The sequence below is a fragment of the Entamoeba invadens genome (genome assembly GCF_000330505.1).
Source record: "Entamoeba invadens IP1 unplaced genomic scaffold scaff_1105074726713, whole genome shotgun sequence".
Classification (NCBI taxonomy): Eukaryota; Evosea; order Mastigamoebida; family Endamoebidae; genus Entamoeba; species Entamoeba invadens.
Window position 1 is genome coordinate 316,487 of NW_004443770.1, and position 6,512 is coordinate 322,998.

Below are 6,512 nucleotides of genomic sequence, written 5' to 3' on the forward strand. Positions count from 1 at the left end.
AGTTTTTCAAAGAAAACTCAATGGTAAAATGAAAAAAAAATGATAAATTATTATAAACCAATAATATATAATAAAATTACTTTTTAAATAGTTTTTGTCTTTGAATTAATTTATTTTTGGAAATAATTATATTTTTTGATTGTATATTTATAATAAAAATATACTTCGTTATATAGTTTCGATAATGAATAAAAAATGCCGCGGACACGAAAATAATAGAAAGGACACCATATACACATAAAGGACGCCCTTTATAGCGGGAGGACATCCCTAAACCACAAAGGACGTCCTTCGGCCTATATTCCCGTCCTTCGTCCCCATGTCCATCCTTTCTCTTAAGAATTGTAAAAAACTTTATTTAAAAAAACTTTTTATAATGGTATTACAGCATTTGATTAAAATGTTACTTTGTAAATACTAAATTCTCATTAAAATAAACAACAATAATACAACATGTTTTTTTGTAATGTAAATACATGTAATAACACTGATTATAAATTAAATCAAAAAATAATTATTATTGCAATGAACAATTTTAACACAGAATTAAAACTTACATACTTATATCCAATATAATATAAAAATTGATTTCTTGTTGAATAGTGATACAAATGGATAAAACACTTACAAAGATATTATTATACAAATCTATCAATTTTAATATTAAAACAAAGTTGTTATTTTTTTAAGTTTGCTTATTAATAAATTTTTAATATAATACTGGTGATTCCAGAATCGGTTCGGGAACCGTCGTGTTTTGGAATCAAAAGTTTGGGAATATTTTTTTTATGAAGTTCGGGAACTTGTGTGTTCGGGAACTTATTGGTTCGGGAACACACCAATTTTAAGTTTGGGAATCAGGATGTTCCCGAACCGAGGTTAAAAATATTCCCGAATATTTTTTGATTCCGGAATCGGTTCGGGAATTTGATAAAAAAAATATAATTCCCCAAATATTTTTTATTGATTCCTGAAACTTCTGATTCGGGAATCAAAAATATTTCCCAAATGTTTCAAGAAAAGCCGATTCCGGAATCGGTTTCGACTACACTAATTTTGAGAAAAATAAAAATTTGCCAAATTATAATTGTACAGTCGAATTAGGTCTACTTGTGATAGTATTTTTTATGAAAGTGATATGATTTTTATAAAATGTACAACATTTTTGATAAAAATGATGAATTAATTGAGAAGTGATAGTAATTTGTTTGAAAAATTATGAGTATTTTTTATAAAAGTGATAAATAATCGTAAAAAATGATGATTTATGGTAAAAATGATGGGAAATTATATCAAAAGTGATGGATTTTTCTCAGAAATAATGCAATCTATAAGAAAGTGACCAATAATATTTTGAAAAAGTTTATGATTTTTAACACTTGTGACAGATTATTTTATAAATATATAAATGTCGTTAATTACGGAAACTTCCCGTTATTTTAAACAAAAAATAAAATAAACACAAATAAACATAAAATATTACAAAAGATGTGTTTACATTGTTTTTTCTTTAAGTTATTTGAACTACAAAAACAACTTTGATTTAAATAATAATCAAATGTCTCGTTCACTTACATATCTTGATGCAAGAGATCCAATTGTTCGAAGCGATTATATAGAAAACTCTCCACAACTTCTACAAGTTGAAGTTGTGGAATCACGGCGTATTATTCCTTTTATACCACCACAATCTGAAAGAAGAAAAAGAGGATGACCAAAAAAGAATGTAACAAATATTACACAAGTCAAAAGATCATACAATAGAGTATTGCTTTCTGATAAGTTTGAATTAATTAAATTATTTCGAATATATAGAGATACTGTTGAACTGGAATTCTAAAGTACCAAAGTTGGTATTAAGGTTAACACTTAAAATAACTTTTAAATAATTCAGAAATTGGTAGCAAATTTCAAATCGGTGTATGGTCTGGGTAAATTTTGCTTTTGAAATGGTTTTGTGAATATTTAACTTACTAATGTAATAGCCTTAATGGAAAATTGTATAAATGTAGTGTGGTCTTATGTTAATGAAAGAAATTTTTTATGAATGATTGTGTTTATTTTATTTTTTGTTTAAAATAACGGGAAGTTTCCGTAATTAACGACATTTATAAACTGTTTTTCAAAAGTCGGTACCGAAAGGACCCGACTTTTTGAAGTAAATGATTCCAAATATTTTTCATTTTGTTTGACATCGTTTTTTTGCTTATTTTTTTCCCTCTTATTTTTTAAAAAACAAACTTGACTGAACCTTGAATTTAGACCAAGCTAAAAAATTAAATAAAAAATAACAAGGAAAATATCAAATAACTTACTTCTTCAAAAATTTTGCTTGACCATATGGTTGTTTTTGCCGTGAGTAAAACCGACTTTTTCTCTTTTCAAAAGAAAATGTTAATGATCCAACAAATAATAAAAATCTTTCAATTTCATTAACACTTACAACACAAAGAAAAGATTATTGAAAATAAAAATAACCATTTAATATGTGTAGTGTTTCAAAGTTTGTTTTTTTTAAAGAGACAACCATAAAATAACAACAAGTTAGAACGATTTATTGTGTATTTTGAAGTGGGGGAGAGTCGTAATGTGAGAGGTAAAATACGGTTATCTCACCCATTCAAACTACTCGTCCATTACCAAAAGGCAAAAATGCCGATTTTTTGAGAATCTCAACAGTGAAAAAGACTGAATAACAGTCTCAGAAAATCGGACAAGTTTGTTCTAATTTTTTGTTAAAATCCCGAAATTTTAATTGAAATTTATAACTGTATTGGTTTTGAGGGTTAAAAAGTCGGTACTGTTTTTTCTTTTTTTCAAATGGAAATTATAAATGAAAACAACAAAAAAACTTTAAAAAACGGGAATTTATTATAAAAGGGTTTCCACTAATAATTGGTAAAGTACCGACTTTTGGCATACAGTTTATATTTATAAAATAATCTGTCACAAGTGTTAAAAATCATAAACTTTTTCAAAATATTATTGGTCACTTTCTTATAGATTGTATTATTTCTGAGAAAAATCCATCACTTTTGATATAATTTCCCATCATTTTTACCATAAATCATCATTTTTTACGATTATTTATCACTTTTATAAAAAATACTCATAATTTTTCAAACAAATTACTATCACTTCTCAATTAATTCATCATTTTTATCAAAAATGTTGTACATTTTATAAAAATCATATCACTTTCATAAAAAATACTATCACAAGTAGACCTAATTCGACTGTAGTGAAAAAATTATATTTTTTAGTTAACTTAATTTAGATATATCGATTCCCTTATCTGTATAGAAAAATATATTTTAATTTAAACATAATAAAATAATATATTATTTGATATTTTTTTTCAATTGTGACTACTTTATGGGAATTAACAAAAATTTTTTTAAAAAAATTTTTACCATATTTGTAAAATGCCGAAACAAAAAAATGAACAATTTATAATGAATAAAAAACATAAAAACACTTATTTTGAATTATTGAAATTGAAATATGTTATTTTTTATTAAACCACTTTTATGACTTTGTTTGTTTGGGTATTTGATGATTTACATTGTAAGTTGTTTTGTAACTGTATTATTTGATAATTAATTGTTTAATTGATTGTTGTCAATCAAAACAACATTTCATAATTTTATTATTAACATCTTTAAATATACAACAGATGTTGTGTTTAAACCTTGGACTTTTAAAACAATCAATTTTAATATCTTATGTGCATGTACATGTGAGCCTTAAGTCATAACACAAAATTTTTGTAAATTGTTGTCTTAGTCTTAGTGTTATCATTTAAAGTTTAATTTGATTTTACATGTTTACTTACTTAAAATATACCACTTTTAATTTTTTAGGCTGTTTTTAATCAAAACATTGTGATTAACTATGAAACATAATACACCAAGTGTAGTTATTTAATTATTGAAAATAATTATTTAATAAATGATTTTATTTAACTCTATCATAATAGTTGTGGTGTTATAGAAATATTGTGTTTGTTGTTATGTGTTATAATTTGAAAAAAAAAATAAAACTATAGTTAAAAAAACAATTGTTTATAATATCTCGCTTATAAGTGGTTATCAACAAATAGCTTTTGGATAATAATTGTGAAAATCAACTTAGTTACACTATTAAACAATTGTTTATATTTGATTTTTCTTTGTTTTAACAAAATGTCTAACAAATTACACAAAATAATAACCAATATTTGAGAATAATAATGTCATTAACAGTCATCATTCAATGGGAAATTATATTTAACAATTACTTTTGTATTAACAATATTTATATCTGTTATTTATAATTGTTAATTAATTTGAACGTTTAATTGTGTTGATAACTTTGTTATGTGAATAATTGAAAACATTGTTTTCTTATGAAGTTAACAAGTTACAATTCAACTCTTGTTCTTGACAACCTTTGAAATATTTTATTAAACTATTTTATGTTACGTTTTTAACAAAAATAATGGTGTTAAACTTTTTGACGAATAAAAAAGTTATTATATCTTATGTACGCGTGTTTTGAACCAAAATTCAGTATTTAAAATTTTGTAAATGGTAATATTGTTTAAATCTTGGTGTTATCATTTTAAGTTCTAATTTGATGTTACAAGTTTACACATTAAATAGATATTACGTTTTATTAATTGTACTGTTTTTAAATGTAATTATTGTGATCAACAGTGATATCTTTTATACTAACTATTGTTATTAAATTATTGATAATTGATAATCAATAGGTGACTACTTAATTTTTTAAGTTTGTGATGTGGTGTTATTGAAATATAGTCGTAAATAATTGTGTGTTGTAATATAAAAAAAGATAAAACGACAGTTTAAAATAATCAATTGTATATAATGTTTGTTTAAATGTAATTATCAACAAAAAGTAGTTTAATAAAACTTTTTATATTGATAAATTTTGATATGTTGACAAATATCTCTTTTTTTTACCAAGTTAAGTGTCGTTTTTTGTGTGTTAAGTTGCTTTAGTATTTTTGATAATTATAATTATTATAATGTATGGTTATTTTTCTAATAGTAAAATAGTTTTCAAATGGTTAAAAATAATTAAAAGAAATAGTAAATGATATTGAGGTATGTAATTATTTGGCAAATTTTCATGTTTGTAATATTTTGGCAAAGACTTATTAGAGAATTAAAAAAGATATACAAATATGGTTTTTTCTATTATATTTATATTAAAAATATCAATAGTTAAATATTAGTATAATATAATTACATTATAAATTAATTGTTTAAGTATTATAATTGTTAAATAAAACTATAGTTAAATAACAATTGAATTAAATCATTGTGACTTTCATAAATTATTGTTTATTTTTATTAAAACAATAATAAAAATAAAATGCAAATTACTATTTGATGGTTTAAATAAATTGTATTATAAGTATAATTTAAAAAAACTATAAATAACTATAGTAAATGTTATAGATTATATACACTAATAAAAACAATATGTAGTGACAATTCCAGCCAAAAGTAATTAAGAAATTCATTTCAATTTTTAAATAATGTCTACTTAATAATAACATAACTAATTAATTATAATACAATGAAATGATAATGAACTCAAACATATTTTTAAATCAACAATACCAGTTAAAAGAGTCTTTTTGTCCATAATCAAAATAATACACATCTATTTTTCGTAAAGTAAAATGCGAAATTGTTTTTTTATATTGAAAGTTATTTAAATTAAATTGGATTTTAATTCCACAAACAATTTAAATTCAAGAATATATTTTTAAATGAAGGACAAACCAGTTACAGGGCTCCCCAAATTTATCCGCTAAAGGGCGAGTTTAGGTTTTTAGTCGAAAAAAAGTAATAAAAACCAATTTTTTATCAATTTGATCAGAAAAAAAGATGTTTTTGCATGTATAAAATTTCCCGCTATTTTGGTTGTTTTACTTGTATTATGTTTTTTCTTTTTCAAACTTTTTATTGGTTGTATTTAAAAATATGAGTGAATACATACATTTCTTCATTCATAAAAAAAATATTTGTATTGATACAATTATAACATTTTTATCATTAAATATAAATTATGTCAAACAAAAAAAAATATTTTTCCTGATTTCTTAAATGTAAAAAATACATTAAAATTAAAAAAAACAAACCAAACTAAACTGAATAAATAAATGGACAAAACACCCAGACAAAAACGAGATTCAAAAAATCGGCGCATTCAAAACGCAAAAAATAATTTGCATAAATACAAAACGATTACGATTTATAACGGGTTCAAAACAACTTATTATTGTCCCTTTTGTTCCCGTTGTTTTGGAAAAAACTGCAATTTAAAACACTTTGAATCATGTTCCGAATTTAGTATACCAAAATTAAAGGTGTTTGAAGAAGATTTTAAAATAAGACGAGAACTTTATTTGAAAGAGGCTCAAAAGGCAGTGGAAATTTATTTGGTTGAAAATGTACACAAACGTCCTAAAAAGACACATTCAATGTGTTCTATTG